General features: G+C 40.4%; 1 protein-coding gene across 9 annotated transcripts in view; it reads left to right on the forward strand.

The window, feature by feature from the left end:
• EPS8 (epidermal growth factor receptor pathway substrate 8) overlaps positions 1-23,685 on the forward strand; it is a 124,825-nt gene that overhangs the window by 42,322 nt on the left and 58,818 nt on the right. Inside the window, exon 1 of one of the 9 annotated variants that reach the window (XM_039708087.1) lies at positions 10,047-10,082. The exons of the other annotated variants lie outside the window; for them this stretch is intronic. The gene's annotated coding sequence lies outside the window, so the exon portion shown is untranslated. Of the gene's footprint in view, positions 1-10,046; positions 10,083-23,685 lie in introns of those variants that run through there. 9 annotated transcript variants of the gene reach the window in all.

The following is a 23,685-nucleotide window of genomic DNA, read 5'->3' on the forward strand; positions in this document are numbered from 1 at the left end:
TGGTTTTTATTGTAAACAGAGTTTCAAAATATATTCAGTGAGGTTTGGATTGGTAAGCATAACACTGCAAGTAGCATTTGTGTCACTAGAAATTCTCTCTTTTTGCACTAGTTTGTAAATTTAGGATTTTTTTTTCTTTCTTTCAAGTTACATGGTTTAAAAATTAGACAAGTATACCTTTGAAAAGTCCTTATCTCCTGTGGTATGGCAGCACAATAAAATTGACCTGGGGGCTTTGAAAAGACTGCAGTAAAAGTGCAGATGTTTACCTTGCAAAACTACCTTCTCTGCTTTGAAATATTTGGTGCTTTAGTGCTTTGTTGATAGTGAGTTCGTGATGCCTTCAGTTAAAGCACTCTGAGCAGCCCAGCTCTGATTCTCCTCTTCCCTTTTACGACGGTACACACCCCTGTAAAATGCTAATGACATGGATGGGTGCTCCACAGAAACAAGGTCACCAGTGACTTCATAAAGGGAAGAAATGTCGTTTAACGCCCTTGGAAAACTCCACAAGGAACGTCAGACAGTACTTTAGTCACAAAGGAGGTGACATCTCTCTGCTGATATGCAAAGTATTTTGTCATTTAGGGAAGAGGTGAAGCAGCATCCCCAGTGTCAGTAGTGCCTCACTGTGTCTTAAAGCATTTTTTTTTTTTTTTGAGGTGGAGTTTGAAAGAATGTGTTACAAACTATGAAAGAATGTGTTGTTTGCTGTTTGAGGATTTTAATTATTTTAATTGTCGTTTGTCAAAGTAGATAGTGAAGTTAGTGCAGGGTGGACCTTCTGAATCTGATAGCTCTGGGATGATAAAACCGTGATTACCACAACTGCCCTGGGCTTCATGTGACGTTATTTTACTGATACTGACTTACAAAGTTTACACACTTCTGTTTCAATTTGTTAACAAAGTAGAGTCCTGGTTGATTTTATATGTGAGAATACAATCTTAATCCCAAGGATTTCCTTCCTCAATGTTAGGATTTGTGCCAGAAGATATGAAGAGTGCTGATTCTAACTACCTTCAGCATTTGGTTAAGGCTTTTAGGGGTAGTGTAGCCTTGCAAGCAGATGCTGCAGTAGAACAACTAAATTTTGTATTTAAGTAAAAAAACTTGGCTTAAATGTAACCTAGATTTTTTTTTTTGGGGCTGGTGGATATATAATTTGTAATCAAACTGAAATTGTTTTTAAATGGTGAAGAATCACTTGTTTTGAGTGCCATTCTAAAATAAAATGATGTTTCCATGCTAATTTCGCTCTGAATTGCCCTAAGCATTGGGAGAAGGCTTGGTGAGGACAGACAAGCTTGTTCCTAGTTTTAAGGCTTGGGAAGGAGAGTTATTGAGATGTGAATAAGTAAGAATCCGTGGTGAATGTGGTTAAGGAGGAGAACAAGACATGTCTCTCTTGGGAGATTAGTTTGTTTAGAGAAGATAATCTGGTTCTTTTGCTGGAAGCATCCTTTGGATGTCACTGTCCTGTTCTTGGTGTTTGACCTTCAGAATCAGTCATCTAATTGTGGAGTGGGCTGACCCATGTGGCCTGTGTTTGATCAAATTGCTAAGAAATAACTGTGAATACTAATGATGCTAAATTTGGAGCACTTGACATCCCAGTGCTTGCAGAAGCAACTGGAAGTGCTTCCCCCCTCCCATGCTCAGGCAGCCCCAGGAATGAGCAGTGTGATTCAACATAAATGGCTTTTTGTTCAAACTCCTTATACCCAAAACCTGCTTCAAACTACACTTGAATGCCTCCTCCCATTTATGTCACAGTCTACTTTTCATGATCTGCATTGTTTTTTTAGTATTGATGTGATATTTCATAAAATATTGCTGTAGAGTGATTTCTTCAGGAGACCCTGCATTGGCATTTGGACAATATTATTAAAGTTTGAATTCTGAATTAAAAATGATACTGAAGTTTGGGGGTTTGATAGAAGAGGTGAAGCAGATAGCAGTAGGAAATGTTTTAAAATTACAAGTTTTGCTTTCCATTTAAGGTTACAATAAGTTATAGTAGGATTTAACCTGAAGTTTTTCCTAAAATTTGTAAGTTGGCCTGAATGTCCCCCCAGTTTTTGGAGAGAGAACTGTTCTTAGTCACCATACCCTGATATAGTTACTTTTGATTTATTTTGCACAGTTCAATATGTTTAATATTGATACTTTATTTTACATCATTTGTGCTAAGTAGAGTGTTAATACTTTCTCATCAGCAAAACTGTGAAATTGCAAACAACCCTACTTGATGTGTGAGTGGATTTTTAGAATTTTTCTATGTATTTTTAAAATGCCCTGAATTTGGGTTGTGCATTCTGAGCCACTTTAAAGGATTCCCTGGTGCAGCTTCCCGGGGTCTGAGTGCCTTTTAATAAGATTTCAGTTACAGTGGTGCACAGGCTCCAGCAGCCTGGTGAGCAGTGATGACTACTTCAGATGCAGCACTGATGGCTGTCCTACTTTTGGATTTATTCTATCCCTCAGTTGCTTTCTCCACAGCACCCAGCCTCCCTCTCCTCCTGTCCTGAAAAAGACACTGTCAACTCTTCTATATTTAAAAAAAAAATAAAAATATTGTATATATTCCTTCAGTGCAAAGGAATAATACTACTTAGAGTTCATCAGACTTTTTACAGCAGTGTTTGTAATTATTTTGCTTTAGAAAGGGAACTTTCATTCATTTTCGTTTGTGTGTTTATTTATTGTGTGCTGCTAAAGCTCTTGCTGAGCTTCCAAAGACAAGTTCTGACCACGAGCTAAGTGGATGCTTTCAAGTAGCTGAATAATAATTGAGGACCTCAACATGTGGGAAAACTGACTGTTTTCTTTTTCTTTTATTTTTTTCCCTCTTCTTTCTGAAAGTTAATTTTTCTTCCTTCTTGTTACCACACTTTGTATGCTGGGCTTTACACTGATATTTGGCACATCAAACTCATCCAGTCTGAACTTCTTTCAATACATAATTAAAGAGAGCAAAACAGAAAAGGCTAGATTTAAAAATTTCATCTCTTTGAGTTTTACTTTTCTTTTTCCATCCCAAGGGATGGAAAGCCATAAAATGAGTCTCTGCCTCTTCCCCAGGAGCCAGCACTCCCAGCTGGGGCCAGGCTGGACTCTTTCCTTCAGTGTTCATAAACTTCCTCTGTTGGTTTCAGTTCTGAGAGTTTTACTGATAATTTAAGGAGAGTGATGAGAGTGGAAACCACGTGAATGAAAGTGCAGCAATACAGCCATGGAAAGGGCACTGACCAACTCTGACTTGTGGCAGCCTCTGTAGGAGTAGAATTGTCTATGAGTAAATTTTACTCACTGTCTATGAGTAAATTTTTAACCTTTTTTTTTTGTATATTACAGTGTAGTGGTTTTCCAGTCACCCCTTCTCTTCTCAGGAAAAGTCAGGTATGCAAATTTAAGTTGTAAAGAAAGAGGCATGCAGAAACAAAACTGAAAGCACCCTTTCTCCTCCCATCCTTTTCTCTTTGTGGGGTTTTTTCCCCTTTGCTTGTAAAAAGAAACAGGAGGTCTGTCTTTGCTTCAGAAGGAGAGATCTTTCAGCACTGTACCAAAGTGCAGGGGGCTGTTAATCACTTACACATTTTCAGCTGGAAATAGAAAATCAGCCTGGTTATTCACTTCTGTGATCAGCCAAGGAGATAACTCTGAGAGCTGCAAGGCACTATTTTGTCCCTGTTTTTATTTGAATTAGGAGAGAGAGAAAAGAATTGTAAGTTGGTGACCGTTTACATGCACAAATGTGAATACTTCAGTAACCATAATGTCACATAAATCCTAGACAACTGTCCAAACATCAGGGTTAGCCTAGAAAAAATATTGCTATTTATTTTGCTACCTGAGTTGTTAGAGTCTACTAAAATCTCTGTTTACAGCTGTGCTTAAATGTGGTTTAATTCTGTTTGTAGTAAAAAATGCTTGACAAATCCAAACTATCGCCCTGCTTATGAATTAGAACACGCAGTTTTAAAACTTTTTAAACAGAAATACAAAATGAGAATGTTGCAGCATATCAGTGGGTGTGATAAATGGAGAAGCTGCTTATCCAGAGCCAAAACTCCTTGAGAATCTGTTTGCAGTGGTGTGGGGTGAGGGGGCCTGTATATATTCAACAATAATTTCTCTAAAACAGCATTTTACTGTTCAGATTTACTGAAGGATTGTGTAGAGCAGCAAAGTGCAAAGCTTCTGAGGTGTTTGTTAAAACACAGAACTTTGTGATTTCAGTAAGAAAAATCAGAAGAGGATTGGAAATGAAGGTGACAGAATGACTTTTGAAGGCATTGAAGGGATAATTACTGCATGTATAATGCCTTGCTTCATCACCTGGTTGCCCATGGCAAGAGGGGAAAAAGGTGATGATGGAGGGAGGTGCTGAGGTACTACAGAAGATGTTGGCCAGGAGCTAGAAAGGAGTGTGGACACAGAAATGCTGATGTCCCTAATGTTTTTAACAAGCTGGATCAGCTAGGTTTATCCAACAATTTGATTTCCTGATCTGTGTTTTCTGTGTAAGCTCTTTGTAACAAAAAGCTTTGACACCAATGCCCTCTGGCAAGCACCTGTCCAGTAAGAATCCATCTGCTCCTGCACTGGGTGGTGTTTGTTTGCAGAGCTGGAGGCAGGTCCCTCTCCAAGGGGATTCTCTGTTATATTTGTGTGCAGCCCCAGGCTAAGAGCTTCACCAGCACAAGCAGCAATGCCCAGGCATTGCTGCTTTTAGGACTGGACCAAAAAAACCCCTCCCTGTGCTGCTGTGTGGATGGACAGGCAGAGGTTTCTGATGTATTTCTCCATTAAATCGTGTGTGTGAGATCCAAATGAAGGCCATGCACAAACAAAAGAGCTAATTGTACGGCAGGTTGGTTGAGCAGGTGAAAGAAATGCCAGCACATATCAGGTTTCTCTCCTTAAGCCCAAACAAGGAAACAGTTCATAAATTTGAGGGAACATTTGCTGATAAACTCTGAAAGTTTGCCCATCTTCCCCCTGGGTCATAAGAACTGGCACAAAAGTATAAATCTGGGTGTTTCCTTGTGAAACAAGAGCACAGTGTGCTGCTCCTGGACTGTCAGGGACACAAAGGGACATTTTCCTGAGACCAGCCTGATGCTTTCCTGCTGACTGAGAGCACATGCTTGCAAAGCCTTGTGTGAGAGGAAGTAAAGCATGGAGAGAAATCGTCTGTCTCCTGTGGTGAAAGATGTGCTGCCCTTCCTGACTGAGGAGGTGTAAAAGAAGCCAGATGTGAAATGTTTCAGAGGGGTGGGATGTGGCACCCAGGCTAACAAGGCTGCAGTTGGTGTGAGGTCTCAGAGGAGCAGGGATAACCCCAAGCCTGCCTTGGGAGGGATAGCTAGAAATGGTTTTCTCACCTTAGAAATCGTAGAATAAAGATACATTTTGCTTGCATGGCAGTTTTTCACCAAAAAGCACATTTATTTTTAAACCAGGCATCGCCATATGAAATGCATGGAAATAAGTTGCTATAACTGTTTCTGATGTGCAAATGTTTGGAACACATGTAAGCAAATATTCCACAAAAAAGCCAGGATTTCTCCCGTGCATCCCAGGCCTGTGATGGGATCAAGATGCTTTGCAAGCCTCTCAGTGCCTTCCCTGGGCCACAGCACACCTCTGAGCAGCCCAAACAGCTCAGGGTGTTATTGGGGTAAAGAAGAACTTCTCACTAGTGATAAATAAGTGCAGGAAGGTCCCTCCCTCTGCTCCCCAGAGCTGCCTTGGCTTGCAGGTGAGCCCTGGCAGGGCTCAGTCCTGGCCCAGAGGCAGCTCCTGGGAGCCTCAGGCCCTGGCAGCTCTGCTGATGTTCACCTGATAAGGACTCAGCCTTTTATGCTGGGTTAACTTGAGCAGTATTAATTCTTGCAGAAGCTTGGCATAACTGAAAGGCTTGGCAGCTTGGGTTATAAACTGCCAGGAATTTGAGAGAAGTTGATTTAGTTTATTTTAGTGCGTGCCAAAAACTCTATTTAAAGTGTCTGACCTCAAGATGCAATAAAAAAGAAAGTTCCTCTGATCTTCTTTGGCACCGTTTTCAGAGTCTTTCAATGTAAAGAAAATATTTTGTTGATGTCTACCATCCTCTTAAATCTGAAATATGCAAAGAACGAAAAGCTCTGATTATCAGTAACAACATGAAACTTTCAGTGAATTTCTGTTCCCTGACTTAAATTCTTGACTTGTTCTTCGGTGTCATGAAATGAAATATCTCTGACATATCAACAGCACGTACAGAGTTACTGGCACAAATGGAGTGGTTTTAGTAAAGCTTTTTTAGAATAGACATTGCCTGCTAATTCAGTCTCTGCTCATTAAGATGACCAACTTATTAAAGCCTTTACTACTTCATTGAGGCAGAACTTCTTAGCTAGAAGAGAAAAATACTGGTTGGCTTTTAATGAGAATTTTCAGGCTTCATATAATGATTTTTGTGTGGACTTTGTAGCATCTTACATGATGCTTACTGAGATGCTAAGCATCTGCAAGCACTTCCAGATGGAAATATGATGTGTGCTGTACTTGACTTAAGAGAATTAGTTAGTTTTCAGGATCTTCAAGTCAGATAATGGTAAAAAAATTGCAGTGATGTATTTTTCTAGGAGTCCTGGGCAGCTCTGAGAGCAGGTTTTTTCCTATCTGTTTCTTCTTTCAGAAGCATCCTTATCTCTATGACTTTGAAGTTCTAAAGAGCAGACTCTCTTACTGTTTAAGTATTGTGAAAATATGCTCCAAAATATTTCAGACCCTCACTTTCAAGCATATCCTAATAGTTTCTAAAAGGTTTGCAAGTTTGAATGCTGAGAATTTCCTTTTTTACTATCACTTGCCAACCACTCCTGTAAATTAAAACTTAGTCATATTATGGTAGCATGATAAATTCAAATAGGTTTTTCTGGCCATGTTCTTCTTTGAAAAAGCTGGTGTTCATGTACAAATGTTGTTTATTTTATGTACTATACCCACAGCCTACACACGTGACCTTGAACGTTGGCAGTGAAAATTGCTCGATTAATCTTTTACACCAACTCGCTGATTTTCCTTTTGTTTGATTTCATTCTACAAAGAGAAACTGCAGCTCTTGGATCTGAAAAGTGCTTGTTTAAAAGCAGCTTTACGAGGCAGGAATTTCTGCTTGGCTCTTCGTGAAGCATTTCCCAATCTCTCAGACCCATCTCCCTTCCTGAGCGTTCTCGCATCATAAAGTTGGTGCAGAGCGAAGCGTGCTCTGATGCTGTCTCTGCACCCCATTACTGCTCCTGAGTGAGGCAGCAAGAAGTGTCCAGATACGTAATTGAAAATTAATGAGGAACTTAGCTTTTTATGGAAGACACTGGCATTCGGTTTGCTGCACAACAATAGCACTGATATCCTGTCTCACACAAGCATGAAAGCAGTAGAGCTTTGTTTATCTCACTAGTCAGCAGCAATCACTCCTGACTGCACACCAGCAGCAGATCTGCTGAGTGCAAAGGTACCCTTTTTATGTTGCTATTTATCAGACCAAAACTACTGACTTTATTCTCAAAGCATTTACTTTATTTATTTTGGAGATTGGTGTTCTTCCAGGAGAAAAGTAGAAACCTATTTGAGGGGAACCAGCATCCTGTAAAAGTGCTTCAAGCCTGCTTTTAGAAGTTACTTTCTTTATTTCCTCCATTATTTCAATGTTTATCAGACAGCTTCAAAGAAACTTTCTGTTTAAGTCACCTTTATGCCACCCTAGAGCTGCTGATAAAAATACCCATCAGCCAGCTTAGAAGTGAAGCAATCTGGAGCATAGCACAAGACCAGCAGAGAGTTTTCATACACTTCATTTATTCCTAGCTTTGCTACTTTTTTTGCATGTTAATTTTCTTAGCTTTATTTTTATCATTTAGCCAGTGGCCAGAGGTACAAGAAGGCTATTATGGTACTGTTGGCAAGCACATGAGAAGATGCAACTCAGCTGTAAACAGGCAGTGAGCTCTGATGGAAAGAGGAAATAGAGGAAATTAATTATACTAGAGTAATATTTTCTCTGGATGCTGTAAGAGGTCTGGGGTTTGAGGTTGATTGTTGGAAAGAATAATTGCTACCAGTTTCTAAATATATGTTTTAACATGAGGATAGCTGTGGGGGCAGAGAGAGGGAGAAACAGGTTCAAGAGTAATGGGGGGAGCTGAGGTGGGCGTGGGTTGATGCAGAGGTTTTCCTGGGAGGCTGCTAGAGCCACTCTGAGTACTGGGATTGCAGTATCTGGGGCAAATATTCCTTTATTTAATGCCTATTCTGTGGCTTCTCATTTTGAGACACACCAACTCCAGATATCACAAGTGGCATACAGTAAACTTTAGCTTAAAATTAATTTGAGATTGTTTCTCTTAGTGGTAAAGCAGTCAATGTAAAAGTAAGGAAGCTTGTCTGTCCAAAAAAAAAAAAAATAAAAATGCTGAGGCCTGACTGTGCAGCAGTCTGTAAGTCACCTCTCCAAGTCATGGAGAAGCTGTCTGAACTCACTTCCATACTATTGACAATTTTTGCTTCTTGGAGGACAGGAGACCAAAAGAGGCTGGGAAAGAACACAAATAGGAATAAAGCAAATCCTAAGAGTGATCTGCATAATCTTGAAGTGGTTTATGTCAGAGTTTAACATACAGGATGAAGTGAGGAAGTTTGTGAACTTAGAAGCAATCTCCTCATCCCATTTCTTCCCCTTTTCCTTTCATGGGTTGGTTGGTTTGTTTGTTTTTTGTTTCACTAATTGGATGTTTTTGAGGTCGTTCATGCTGTTGCTTCCTTGACTTTGCAGGAAGGGATTGTTGGGGGGCCAGGGAGTCTCAAATAGTTGTTCTTGGAACTATTGCAACTTCTTTTAAGTTGCAAGATTTAAATGTTTTTAATTAAGTTGGCTTTGTCTTCAAAATGTGAATTTGGTACTTAAAATCAAACTGTGTTTTTAAAGACTCTTTTCTCATCTACTCTGACCTCCTCCCACCACCAAGGTCACTCAGCTGTACTGCAGAGAGGAAGCGTGGAAGGAAAAATGTTTTCAGTTTGCCAGGAACCACTACAACCTCAAGGGATTTTGAGCAGTGGGTCATTTTAAGAACTGTGATTTGTTAAAGTACCTGGAATTTGTTCAGAACATTCTTGTTGGTGCTGTTGCTAGTAGAGAAGCAGTTATTCAATTTCCCACTATGGTCAAAGTGTGAACAGCAAAATTTGTTCCTCTCATTTGGACACACCTTGTAACACAGACCGCTTTCAGCACTACCCAGAGTGACCATTTTCAAACTTGTTAACTTAAAAAGGCTTGTTTCTGCACATGGGAACCATGACAAAGTGTGCTGTAGGATGGTCAAACCATTAAATAATCTACAGCCTGTTGCACTTGGCACAGCTCCTTATTGTAGCCTGGACGTGTGTGTCAAATCCAAAGAGCCAAAATCAGCTGAGGTGCTACAGCTCCTATTTCAATCTGTATGTATATATATATGCATTATGCTAATGCCAAGAAATTATGTAAATTCTCAGCCTGACAGATTGTCCGTGCTGGATAGGAAATGTTGGTTCCCTGCACTAGAGGATGGAGCTTGTTGTAACTCAATCTCATCTTCTCCCCATGGCTCCACAGAGAGGCCTCGGTGAAGGGGAATGTATAAACAGCTGCAGCAAGGCTGCTCCCAGTACAGATGTGTCTCCCTGCAGTGAGATCTCTGGGTCACCAGGTGTCCTGGTTTCAGCTTGGATGGAGCTCATTCTCCTCCTTTGTAGCCAGTACAGAGCTGTGTTTGGAGTTGGGTTGAGAATAATGCTGATAACACGCTGATGTTTTGGCTGTTGCTAAGGAGTGCTAGCCCCGAGTCAAGGACTTTGCAGTGTCTCATGCTCTGCCAGCCAGGAGAGGCACCAGAAGCTGGGAGGGAGCGTGGCCAGGGCAGCTGACCCGAGCTGGCCAAAGGGATATTCCATCCATAGGACGTCATGGCCAGTATATAAACTGGGGGGAGCTGGCTGGGAGGTGCCCAGGGCTGCTCGGGGACGGGCTGAGCGTCTGTCAGCAGTGGGTGAGCAATTGCACCATTGTGCAACTCTTGTCTTTCTTCAGCTTTATGTCTTTGTCTCTTAACTTTCATTATAAATATTTCATTACTATTACTATCATATTTATTTATTTACTTATTTATTTATTATTGGTAATATATACTTTGTTTCAATTATTAAGTTCAGTATTCAGTTCTGTTCTTATCTCCATCTGTGTGTTCTACCTTTTTTCTGGTTGTCTTCCCCATCCCACCAGGAGCAGAGAGGAGGGAGAGGGGCAGCAGCTTTGTGGTACCTGGTTGTCATCTGGGACTAAACCACAACACCAGGGACCATGCAAGCCACACTAAATGGAACCTCTCTATGAGTTAGCCAGCTGAGCTGTTCTTTTTTCATCCAGAGAAATGCTCTGCTTCCTTCCATCCATCCAGTTGTCCTCCTTGCTCCTCTGGGTTCTTTCTGTCCTTGACAAGCTGTCCCTCCTTTGCCTGGTTGTCTCAACACCACATTTCTTAAAATGCTGCTGAGCTGCATTTCAGTCACAGGTTGGCAGCTGTGCTCCTGCCAAGACCTTTACTTGTGTTCTTGATCCAGTTCAGATGTAACAGGACAAGAGTATGGGACCAAAATGGGAGAATTTATTGTACTTGTGGCCAGGGGCTGTTTGTGCTGCATTTCTGGTGGCTTGAGAAGTCATTGTGATTATTTTGCATGATTATAGATTCTATCTCGGTTTAGCTTCCAAGTTGTTTTGATCAGATGACCTCCAGAGTTCACTCCCAACCAAAATTGTTCTGCAATTTATACTGCTATTTAAACATGGTGCAGATAAGGAGCAGATGGTGCAGTAAAAGAGCTGGTGAGCATAGCTCAGAATTCGGAAACAAAAGGTGATTCATGGGCTTAAAAAATAGAGAGGAGTCCAGCATGTATCTCTCTTTTGCGACTCCACATATTTGCATAGGCTGGTATTCAAATATTGGCTGGTCTTGACAATCCACTATCTAATTGATAGATCACAGAAATAAAGGTCTGGCATATATTTTTTATGAATGTTGTTTAAAATTCTTATTTTTAACTCTCCTTAAAAGAGAGCTAGACATGAAATGTTTTCTGCTAAGGCTACACAAGTGGCTGGGAGATCAGCTTATAAGAGAAGGATTAACTTGTAGATTTTTCCACCTCTGATAGGTTATTAACACTTTTATTCATTTATACCCTTTTGAAACAGCTCAGTAACAGCAGGGTGGTCCCAGCTGTTCACCAAAATAAAACTTCCTACAACAATAGATTTTATTAGTGATGCATTTGTATATATTAATTTTGCAGATGACTTGTTACATTACTGAATCACTGAACTCTCATTTCTCATATAACTAAGCATTTGTGCTGCTACTGCAAGCATTCACACAAGTATAAACACCATTGCTCAGCTATAATGATATGTGCCCTCCCAAAGTGTTTATTCTACAGTTGGTGATTTGTGCTCCAATGTGCTTTAACTCCTAGTGCATTGTGTTGGTTTTTTTTCTCTTGAAGAAGAAGAATAATCATATGCTTTTGGACAATAATTGATCTTAAATGGTACCAATACCTGCTTGAAAGTCAGATCAGCACAGGAATTAGTACTTGTTTTATATCTTGTCATTTCAATCTTACTTACCTGAAGCTGCCAATATTTTCAGAAGGCAGGGAGTGAAACTTTTGCACTTTTGCCTTGTATGATTAATAACTGTACTGCAAAGTTACAGACTCCCAAATCACCTGGGGTTGTTTTTCTTTCCACGATCCTCTTTGCAAGTTATTCCAGCCACCATCAGCCTTGGGAGTCTGTGAGAGTGCTGGCCCCAAGCCATGCCTCCTGTGAGTTACCTTCAGGGCCATGATGGTTGCTGCAATAAAGATGCAAGTGGGAGGTTCCTGGGATGACATCTACTCCAAGCTCTGGAGTATAATGATAATTTTCAAATTTTTTCATTAAAATTTTCATTTTTCTGATCAGAATTCCCTGGTTCCTGTGGCACAGAGGTCCTTCTGCACTGCTGGGTGCCCTGACCACCTGTGGCCAAGACCCCTCCCAGTTTTGGGGATTGTTTTGTTTGTCCATAAGCTGCTGCCAGCCCACATTGCTGTGCCTGTTCCCAGCTGTATTGCTTCTGAAACTCTTGTATTTGCTTGGCTCATGGGGTGTGTGCTCTTCCTGTTCTTCCCTGCTTCTTGAGCAGATATATTTACCCTCTGTCATGTTTTTCACTCATAAAATCTGTCCTGTAGGGTTATTTAAGGGTGGATGTCTTCTCTTACCTTATAGCTCTTCCTGAGTGCTGGTGATTGCACTACAGAAATAGAAACCAGTGATTTATGTTCATTCCTGGTAATAAATGACCTTGGGACCTGGTCTCTTAGGACCTAAACTGTAAATAATTAAACTTTACCTCTATGGAACCCTCACTCAACCCAGGCTGGTTTTAGCTGTACTTTTATAACAGTTACCTTTTAATTTCTTTCCCAGGCACTGTGGTCATGTAGCATAGTTAAAAAAACCCCAAAAATTGAAAGCTATGCACACGTTGTTTTTTATATGCATGAGATAATAAATGCTGTGCTGTTCAAAAATCTTTAGGTTTTTGACCAGCTGATGTAACTGCAGAGCAGCCATGTGTTAATTCCAACTTGGGCTAGCAATTCCAAGCAGGAGCAGGCTCTCAAGCTCATTAACTCTTGTTGTTTTTTTTTTTTTTTTCCCCAAGTTTATCAAGCTATGAGGTTTGGGCATCTGACTTTTGTTCTTGACCAACATGATACTGATGATTTGAGATTTTTTTTTACTTCATATCCAAATAAAAGGGAGTGTGGAGGAAACAGGGGAAGATGCAATTTTTCAGTATTTGCTGTTGAAGTTGGTGATTGTAAATTTCTGAAAATATTAAATATCCCTTCTAATTTTCTTTTTTTTTTTGAGTTTGGGCAATTCAAAAAGTGCCAGTTGTCTGTCATGGTCTAGGCTTTTTAGCCAGAAAAGGCTAATTTATATCCTGGGTATTCTGAGTAGATTGTTTTGTGAACAGCAAGGCTCAAAAAAAAATGTGAGATTTAGTCCCGCAAGCATATTGTGGTGAATTAAATTATTGAATGAAGCACTTGGAAGTGAGTGTTAAAGATTACAAAAACAACCAGCTGAGTACACTACTGCACACCCAAATATTACTTTTTCTTCTGGGAATCTTCTAGGTGCATGGGAGAACCTTGATTTTCAGGGCATAGGACTTTCCAAAATCAGTATTTAAAAGAGACTAATAGAAGCTGGGCAATTTGCTGCTCTGTGGTTCCTTCAACCCCCTGGAAATCTTTGCAACAAAGGGAAAAAAAAAAAAAGGAAAACTGTAGCTTTTGTTTGGAGAGAGACTGGTCTGCCTCTCATGATGCTCTTTTAGAGGTTTCTTTCCCTTCTAATCCATGCTGTGAGTTTATCTCATGGTTGGCTTGTACTAATTATCTGTGCTCAGTAACATTTTCAGTGTCCAGGAAGTCCCTCATATTGTTGTGACTTTATAGCTTCCACCCTTCTTCCAAATAATTCTTAGAAGTCATTTCCATCAACTGACAGGGTTCTGTCTCCTGCAAATCCTATGGACTTCTTTTTCTGCTTTTGTAATTTGATTTTAAATGTAGACCTGTTGATCCAAATACTTCTTGTATTAGCAATCACTATTCAAGCGTCTGTTTTCTATGTGCAACAAGATGGGGATTGAAATTCATCAGGGATCTAAAAAAAAAAAGCGGAAATGAAAAATGAAATGGAAGCAAAGTTTTCTTCTTATCCTTATTCCTATGTTTGTGAGAGAGCAACACAGCTGACGTGAAGTCTGTGGGATGTGGACAGTAGGCAAAATATATTGTGGAGATACAGTTCCCTCTGGATAATTCAAAAATACACAAAATAATCATTATGCTGCACACAATTTCCTTTGTTACTCTTGTGGCTTGAAACATATCCCAGATTCCTCAGGTTTTGTGCAATCTTTTTTTCTTCTTCCATAAATCTGGAGCCGTGGATGCTTCCTCCCTCCTCTGCTGTACTTTATTCCTGGAGAGGAGGGGATGTCCAAATGTCATTTCTGAGTAACAAACCCTCTTGTGTTCAGGCCAGCAGCGTGAGTCAGGAGTGAGAGAGTTCTTCCACTCCTTGCCTCTGCTCAGACAGGTTTGGAAATCTCTGGAAAAGCACTTGTGGTCAGTTTGGCACTAGTTTTTATACTGCATATGGTAGTCTTCTGCATCTTGTGTATTATCCTCTTGGATAATATGCCCCTGGAGTGCACTAAAACATGAGAAGGAGAGGAACACTAGATAAGAGCAACCTGCTATTAGGGAAATGCAAATTACATGACATCACAGTTTACACATTTCCATTTCAGGAGCAATCCAAGAGGGTATCATCTCCATCATTAGAGAAGTTTCACTAATTTATGTACTCAGGACAGTTTGCAGTGGTTAAAGTCTTGTTTGGCAACCATTGGAAGCAAGTGCCACCTGCTGCAGCAGTTAAAACTTCATTACTGAGAACGAGGGTGCTGTACAATTTGTGCCCCAAATCTTGCAGGAGAACCATTGCTGCCACTGGTTTTATGTTACCTGAGCACTTTGTCCTTCTTGTCACCTGCCAGAGCTGTCCTATCACTGTGCTGGGGCTGCAGTGCCTCTTCTGCTCACCATTGAGAGGAAGGGGGATGTTTAACATCTCTGGAGCTTCCAGACTGCACCAAGCCTGCGGCCACGCTGTTGCTGCTGGTGAAGCCTGAGAAAGCAGCACCTGATGTGAAACCTGTGCTTCTGATGTGAAACCATCCAGTGCCAGGGAGGGGAGAGCCCTGAGCACACTGAGAAGAAGCCATCTGCTAAGTAATGCTAAAATTTGGCAGGAGTGAACCACACAGGAGCCCCCGGTGTTCACCAATTGATCTGGGCAGAAGGAAAAGTGTGAGGACATCTGTTGGGATTTCCCTGCTTGTAGAGTAATGGATCCCCTCCCTTACAAAAATCTATGGTTTTCTAATGTGTTTCAAGCTGAAGCATTTAAAATCATCTGGGAACTTGTAGAAAAAGAGCTGTACATGTCCTTCACTGGGGAAAGAGTCAGTGAGGAAGACGTGGGCAGCAGGGCTTGACCTTTCAGAAACAATGAGGGTGTTTGGGACTGTTGACCACAAATGCCCTTTTTGGAACCTGAAGCTGTGTGAGTTTTCTCCCTATCTTGAGATAATAAGCTCTCAGTATATTCCAGATAAGCATGGGTCTTGGCAAGCCTCAAAACTGTCAGCTGAAAGGGGTCTTTGGTTTAGCTGGGTGTGAGAATCCAGGTGTGAGGGCCCCTCACAAAGTTCCAGAGGAGCTCCTGGGTGACAGGATTGTTGTGCAAGTGTGACAGGAGGGGAAGCGCAGTGTTGTTGTGCCCTCAGCACTGCATTTCTACCGACAGAAGAAACCCTGTGTCTCACCTGTTTGGTGGTTTTGGCTTTTTTTGGTTGGTCGTTAAGATTTTCGAGAGATGCTGGTCCAGCAGTAAAAGTGGAGGGCTTCTGTTTAGAAGGATGGTTTTGTCGCAGGGGAAGGGCTGAATCCAATGGCTTCCTCACTCTAATTTCTGTAAAACTTGATCCACCAATGTGATTAGAGCTGCGATCTTCATGTTTTGTTCAGAAAAACAGATGGGAATATCTCCTGTTCACATCACCTGAGAGCCTGGCACTGGCTGAGATGTTCCTGTGCTTTAAAGAACTGAGTCACAAAGCTGAATAATGCCAAAGGAAGCAAATTTTTTTTGGACGTGTAGTTTGCCCAAATGTCACCTTCAGTGCTCTGGGCTGCAGCTGTGCTGCTTTCCCTTCAACAAAGGGCATGAAGGTGGCCTGGCCAGCCTGACTGGATATTAATTGTGCAGATGTCTTTGGGGAGAAGAGCTGACCTCGTGCACAGGCAGAGGGAGGATTTGGTGACTGCTCTGTCCCCCCCATGCAATGGCACACCCCTGATTGTGGCTTGGCTCCCTCCAGCCCTCCTGTGTGGCTGAGGAGGAAACAGCCACAGCATCCCTGGAGCAGGTGACATGGGACTGTCCCTGGAGGAGGTGGCTCAGTGAGACCCAGAGCCAGGCCCGCACATCTGGGTAGTCTGGGGACTGTTTAAGCTCTTTGTGGATGGAGAAAGGACATCTGACAACCTTCCAGCTATCCCACTAAAATACCTTATCTTTGTGCTGGAACTTATTTGGGCCATAACCTCAGCTGCTTGCTCTTCTTCCCTGGATTTCACACTGGCACCTACAAAGAAGTTGGGATTTCCATGTCAATGTTTTTGCATCCATGGAAAGGCAGAAAGAGGTCACAGTCAATTAGAGCAGTAATTGCTTCTGCCATTTCACCTAAACCTGTCTGTGAATGAGTTTTCAGAAAACTTAATGCAATAGCTGGGAAATGTAAATTACCACTTCCTCAACAAAAAAAAAAAAAAAAAAAAAAAAAAAGAAAAAAAAAAGGAAAAAAAATCCTACCTCTAATTCTTTTGGTGTCTCTGTTGGGAAAGGCAATATTTATAATTGTCAGTGTTAATTTTCTAAGTGATCATCCAACCCAATCTGGCCAGAGCTGAAGGACAGTCATAGAGTAGATGGAAAGCTGAGTCCCCATTTTAAAGGCTTTGGACAATGTCAGGAACTATTTTTGAGTCTACACTGGAATTATTTTTTTCTTGAATAACTTAATTTTTTTTCCAGACAGTCTGCTGTAAATGTGCATGAAAAAAAGGAAAAGGAGGAGAAAAGCATAAGGCTGCATTAAACAATATGAGGAAAGAGTAGAGGTTATGCAAAGTTCAAGAAGCAAAGGGATATGGCTTAGAAAAACACTGAGATAATGAAAGATAATATATAGATGAAGTAACTGCAATATTGTTCCCCCTGAAACTTGCCTCGTGGGCTCCTGAGGGAAAATAGAAGTTGACATCTGCTTACTTTGGATTGCCTAGCTGGAAAAACATATGAGATGATACGCAGGAGACAACATCCTTGTGGGCCCACTGCAGTGCTGATGTGAGTGATAAGCTCCAGAAGAGAGGGCAGGCAGCAGCAAGCCAAATATTCTTGATCAAACAAGACAGAGGAATAGGATATTTTTATAAGCCTGGTTTAACAATGATTTCATGCACGTTGTTACCTTTTTTCTTTTTCTTAAATTCAGAATCTAGTGTAATTTTTGGGTGTGTTGTGGATAGCAGTGTCAGGTGAGTTCAAACTGCAACATGGATTTAGATTATTTATTGAGAAGAACTTTTTCAGAATGAGGATAATGAGACCTTGGGTTTCCCCAGGTTTGGTTGATAGCCTCCCTTATTAAAGGCCCAAGGAAGAGGTTGGGAAGTACTACTTTTTGGGAATTACCTTGGCACAGTTGCTCCTGCCTTATGGTTATGAGATGACTTCCTTCCTTTTCAGCCCCATTTCTGTGATTGTTTTGGAAACTGTTTCAAAGAACACTGAGTTATGGAGAAGCACCTATGAACAGGCAATTGCCTTGTTCTGAATAACTTCCCAATAATTTGGTCCAAGCTCTTTTTTTACCCTGAGCCTGTCACAGACTGCCTTACTTCAACAGCAAGTTTCTTTCTCAGATTCCTTCATAAAAGCATAGAAATCCAAGCATTTATGTCAGTATGCTCCTTAAATTCTTTACATGTTTCATGTCTAAATGTGAATATACTTCAGCCTCTTTTGTAATTTTTGAACAGCATGGAGCTCAGAACAATGCAGGTTTAACATTTGAAACATTGTATGAAGATATCTGAAAGCTCTTTTTCTTCTTTAAAAACCTTGTTTTATTCTTCAGTCTTATTTTTTTCTTTGAGTTGCTTCTCACAGTAACATAAAGGCAAATGTAAGGGAAACAAGTACTAAGTTCTGGGAATGGCAAATAGAAAAAGGATAAGTAGAGAAAAAATTCTGCTTTTCATAGGACTTGAGATGTCTTTGGGAGCTTGCTAGAAGTGCTGGCTCTGGTCCAATGTGCTTTTATTGGCATACATGAACAAATTACCCAGGGCACAGCTATTTTTCTTACTGTAGTAAAAACAGGGACACTGAATAGAGGCTTTGTGTAGGACAAATATTTTTCCTTTGAAACTGGCTACAAGTTTAAGGTTTATCTAGTATGCCTTCTGGAAAAGGGAAAAATACACTTCTTAATCTCACAGAATAGAAAATGTCTTCTAGTTTAGGCAACTCAGAGCTCTATAAGCAAAATGTAGTCATTGGTGAGGAGGTGATACAGTTTTATAATGAGCAGCATCATTTCTTAGTTGCCTAGAATGTGGGATGAAGCTCTGTTTATATTGTTTGTAGCTGCGTCCCTCACAATTTTTGAATGGATCCCTTCCCTGTAGCATCTTACAGGGCTCTGATGTTTTCTAGCCACATGGGTGTAGCCAGGAGGATAAGGGTGTTGTGGAAACTAGTTTCTGAGATAACATTCATTGCTCTAAGGACTGTCTCCATGGGTAATTCTTCTAATTCCAGTTGGAGCTGTAGCTCACTGTGCTGTTGTGTCATTGCTCTTCAAAATCTGGCAGCATCCTGGAGCAGCAGGGTCTCAGGTTAATTGCAATGTTTATTATTATTAATTTAATATTTATATTATTAATAAGTTTTATTATTATATTAATAAGGGTTAATAATTTAACCTTTCTGAGGCCCATAGGAGGGTAACCTGAAGGAATATTTTAGATGAGTTCTTCTTAAGTAATGTGCAAGATCACAAGAATCACATCTAGAACAATTTTTGCAGAGGTTGGAAGAGAATGGAGCAGTCAAATTTCCCCAGCCTCACCTGCCATTCCTCCAGCCAGGAAAGCATCAAAAGGCATTACCTCATATGGCTTTTAGCTCCTTCCCACCTTCCCACCCACACTTATTTCGCACACATTTATTTCTAATAAAAGCAGAATTATTGAAGAATAATAATTCTGAAAGATTTTTGAAAATTGTCTTCCTTCAAAACCTGTGGGAGCTTTCCAAAAAAGTATAGCTCCACTGAGGTTTCCTAGGGGCAAGGCATCTTGGGCTTCTGTCCCACGCTGTCTGACATTAGTTTTAAGAAACTTTGACATTAAAAATGCCTCAGCAAATGTTTTCAGTTGAATGAATGAGCAAATTGCAATAAAATACCTGTTGTAGCATTTCAGAATCCATTTCTAGAGAGTTTATTAAATTTGGCTTGGTAAGCATCAATGACAAATTCCTGGGGAAAATTTTTTTGTGAAATTCGAACTCATTTGAGGTAATTGCAGCAAAAACCATTTTGTGGTGATTATAATTTATCTTTTATGAAGTTTTCTGATTTTGTCATCCTTAATCACTGGATGTTTGCTGGAAACCAAATATGTGATTGTAAAGGCATTAACATTTTAAAAAGTATATATACTTTTACTTCTGGAAGTCAAGCCTGTAAACTTGCCAAGCCTGGGCATTCACAGCAGAGACTGCTTTTGTAAATGTGAATCTGTGAATTCAATTGGAAAATAATAGTATTTATGTATTTGATTCAGGTAATTTAAAACAAAAGAAAACCTCAAAAATATGACATTTGCTGAATATATGTACCTGGAATGGAAATACACCTAGAGGAAGGGCTTGGCTCAGATGAGTGGATGAGAAAATTGCATCTGTACAGCAAAACATAAATGATTGCAACTTGAAAACCAGAGGCATGGAACACTAGAAGTTTAAATCCTATTTCCTTCCCACAGATTGTGGGATCTGCTATTGTTCAGCCTATTTTCATCCAGGAAACAATTGCTGAGTTACATAAATGCACTGTAAATACTGTGGCAGGGTGTGACTTCAGTCAGCTGTGACCTCAGTGCAGTGAGTTCTTTTACACTTGACTCACTTTGTGCTGAATAATTGCAGCCCCGATGTGGACAAAGGCACAAGATAGTGCCTTTAGTTTACTTGCTGAATTGCAATATGTTCCCTTTTTTTGGGTTATGTGTGTGTTAACACAAACAAAAAAGTCAATGCTGAAGTTTTCTGGTGACCACAACAAACCTCTCCAGGTACTGCTGGTGATGCCTTGTGAAGGCTGATCTGGAACAGAGGCTGGACAGAGTTACAGAATAAAGCAGGGATTGATTCAAAGGATCTCCTCCATGGATGCACCTTGGGCAGCACCAGAGCCCAGCCAGGGCTGCACCCAGGATGAACCCAAATGGTCCCAAAATGCACGAGCGCTGCCGGGGTCTCTCCCTGGGCTCAGCTCTGCTCCATGTGCACATTGCAGTTCAGTGTCCAATCCCACTGCAGCCCCTGCAGTCCCATCCTGCTTGTTTTTCTCTCTGCAGCCCACGGGGTTTGTGCTCCTGGGCTGAGATTGGGATCATTTGTCCTTGGTGCCCAGCTGGAGCAGGAATTGTTTTGTCTCCCTGCTCTGTGCACAGAGCTCACCATCCCCTGATATGAAGCCCAGACCCACACACTAAAAATCTGAAGAATGTGAAAAATATAAAAGCTAAAAACTGAGGCATCAGTGGGATGCAGGTGAGTTATTGCAGGTCTGAAAGTGCTGAGAGCTGCTCAGACCACAGCCAAGGTCGCACACCCCACTGCAGTCATGTGCCTGTTTTTAACCTCAGGTGAGGGGGAGTTGTCCTTAAAGTTTATTGTTTCAGATTCATGCTTCAGAAGGAAAAGCCATCAAGGAAATGCTGCATGATAGGGGCTGTTTGACTTCACTCTTCTACGTGAGCAAACAAGTCACACAGCTCTTTTTATGCCTCTACTTTATTCTGCCGTGGAGTAGGAAATAGTTTTGGGTGGCAAGGAGGTATTTCAAGCAGAAGGGAGGAAAAAAACAGGTAGTATTACCTTGGAAAATATCTTTACCAGAAAAAATTTTTCCAGTGGAAACAAACAATTGTGTTTTTTCATGACCTTAAATTGAATATCTCAGTTTGTCCAGTGATGGTTTCACAGACGGGAAAATTGAACAAATTTTTTGTTTGTAAAAGTCAGTGACTGCCCCTACTGGGGTTTAAAATAGCTTATAGTGCAATTTATCCTCCAATTTAATTTAAAAATTAATTGGCTTTCCCTGCCTTTTCTCTCTTCTGCCTGATTTTCAGAGTGTCTATGGGTTTGTTATTACCACGTAGACACTGTGCAGCATCTAGGTCCCTTCTCATGGTGTCTCCTCCTAGCCATGAAAAATACCACAGGTAGTGACCTGGATGGCAACTCCAGGAGCAAGTTTCCCCCATAGAATCAAGACAAAGCACTTTTTGTAGGCCCTAGCATTTGAAAAAAAAATTAAGATTTCTGTATCACAGGGCAAGCTTTAAAGAGCACACTCAGTTCTCTGCCAAAAGAATCCATGAACCAGCTTCAGTCAATCCTATGTGCTGGGGTGGGGCACAGCTTTGACTCCCAGCTACTGCCATTCTTGCTGCTACTCACTGCAGCTTCAAAACCATGTCTTTGAGAACAAATTCTTCTTCCTATGTGCTTTATGTGTGCATGACAAGTGAAAATCTGCTCCCTTTTAGGAGGCTTGCTGACTAGGATTGCAATTAATTCAAATACTTTCCAGGAGTAATGTGTTAATTTAATACTTCAATACACACATGATGTTACAGGTACATTGACAATATTAGGGGAATATTGTAAATTAATTCTGAGAATATGAGTACTCTGCTGCCTTTTTTGGCATTAAAAACTTGTTTAATCCCCAAAACTTTTACTGGTGATCTTTGGTTTAGATTGTGTTACCAAAACTCATGAGGATTTGCATATCTTGTGAAACCTTGTTTGCACGTTATTTGAGTCAGGGAAGTCTGAAGAGTTAGTCAGCATCATTAGAATAGTACGTGCTTATTTATTAAGCTTTAAAATTAAACTTTTAAATTTGTTATTGAGTTCCACAGTGAGTTTATCCTTATGCTCACTTTGTTGTGGTCTCATCAATAACTTTTTAACTTTTTAATTGTGCCTATTTGTTCACCTTTATTAAACAGAGCCTTTTCTGTTTTCACTGAACTGCATGCAAACTGACTTTAAATTTTTTTTTTTTGTGTACCAATTAGAAAATCTAAATCTCACAGTAAGACATGGAGCATGAACTCTTGCCATAGTGAAGTTTGAGGCCTACCAGACACATGTTAGTTTGCATTCAGAGCATTTTACTGGTAAAAGAGCTGAAGATTCAGTAAACAAAGCTAAATCATCAAGGAATGCCATAGTGGGTCTGGAGCCTGAGTCTTCAAGATCATCAGGAAGCCAGTGGATGTTGCTCCTACTCAACTTTGTCTTGTTTAATTCAGAAATGTAACCTGCTACAGACACAGAAATTGGTTTTCTGTGTGGGTAACAGATGTACTTCAATAACTTCACCAAAATTGAAGAAAGCAAATTTGTGAGAACAAAAATTAAATCTTGCCATATTTCTCTTAAACCAAATTAGAGAAGCATTGATGAGTGTTCCTGTCTTCTTTTCCCCTAGTCCTCCTCCATGTTAATTTTTACAGTCTGCTTGGAGTTTGTCATTATATGGTTTCAGTTCAGCTTTTGTTATGAACTGTACCACGCCAATTTTAATTTTGTCCCAGTGCCATGGCACAGTTATTAACTGGCTAATAAATGTGGGGAGGTGGTTAAGCCAGTTTCGTTTGGGCAACTTGCAGCAGTTTTTAAACTATGCTGGAAATTCTTCCATTTTTTTGGCCAGAATGGGAGGAAAACTTTATCTAAAACAACACCTAAAAGACATCATCTTATTAACCTTTATATATTTTAGATGTTTTTAGAAGTTTCCATTTCTAAAGTGGTGGCTTTAAATGTATGCTGCAAACTGATTTTCAAAGTAGTGTCTGGAGTGCCCTGTTTTGAAATCTAATGATCTCATTTGAAGTATGATGTATCAAAGAACAAAAGGAAATAAGGGAAAAAAAATCAGGCAGTATGAAGAAGGGAGATACAGCTGTGGTTTTTGTGCTGCATCAGCAGAATTCACCAGTCAGCAGTTTCAGGGCAGCTTTTGTTTTATTAAAAAAATTAAAATTTTAATGAAAGAAAACACAAAAAACAACCAAAAAAACCAACCAACCAACCAAAAAACACCCCCCCCCCCCCCCCCCCCGCAAGCAACAAACCCACCAAAAACCCAAACCAGGACAAGTTTTTGTACATCTCTCTTCAAGTGAAGATACTGAGTGTGTTGTTGTAAGCATGTTGGGATTTATGAGTAAAAATGGTATATTTTGCTAGCTCACTACTCTACTTGACAGCGACTCACCAAAATTACTGATCTTTATGGTAGATTATAATCCTTTTCTTCTATTTTCCTCTACAAATTCTTCCATATGCCATAGACCCCTTCCTCTTTAGACTGCTCTGTATGTGTGGAAGGCTTTCTGTTTGGATTTTTGGGTTAGTTTTTTTTATCCTTTCTTTTGTACAAGATATTCCAGCTGTGGTGGCACATTCTGCAAGGACTGCATAATGATCTGGATCTTGGTAATTAATACTCACATTGCTTTAGACGAGGTGGTTAATTCTCTAATTAAAAATAGCAGTGAGTGGTGGCT

This window comes from Passer montanus, unplaced genomic scaffold (genome assembly GCF_014805655.1).
Source record: "Passer montanus isolate IOZ18808 unplaced genomic scaffold, ASM1480565v1 scaffold20, whole genome shotgun sequence".
Classification (NCBI taxonomy): domain Eukaryota; kingdom Metazoa; phylum Chordata; class Aves; order Passeriformes; family Passeridae; genus Passer; species Passer montanus.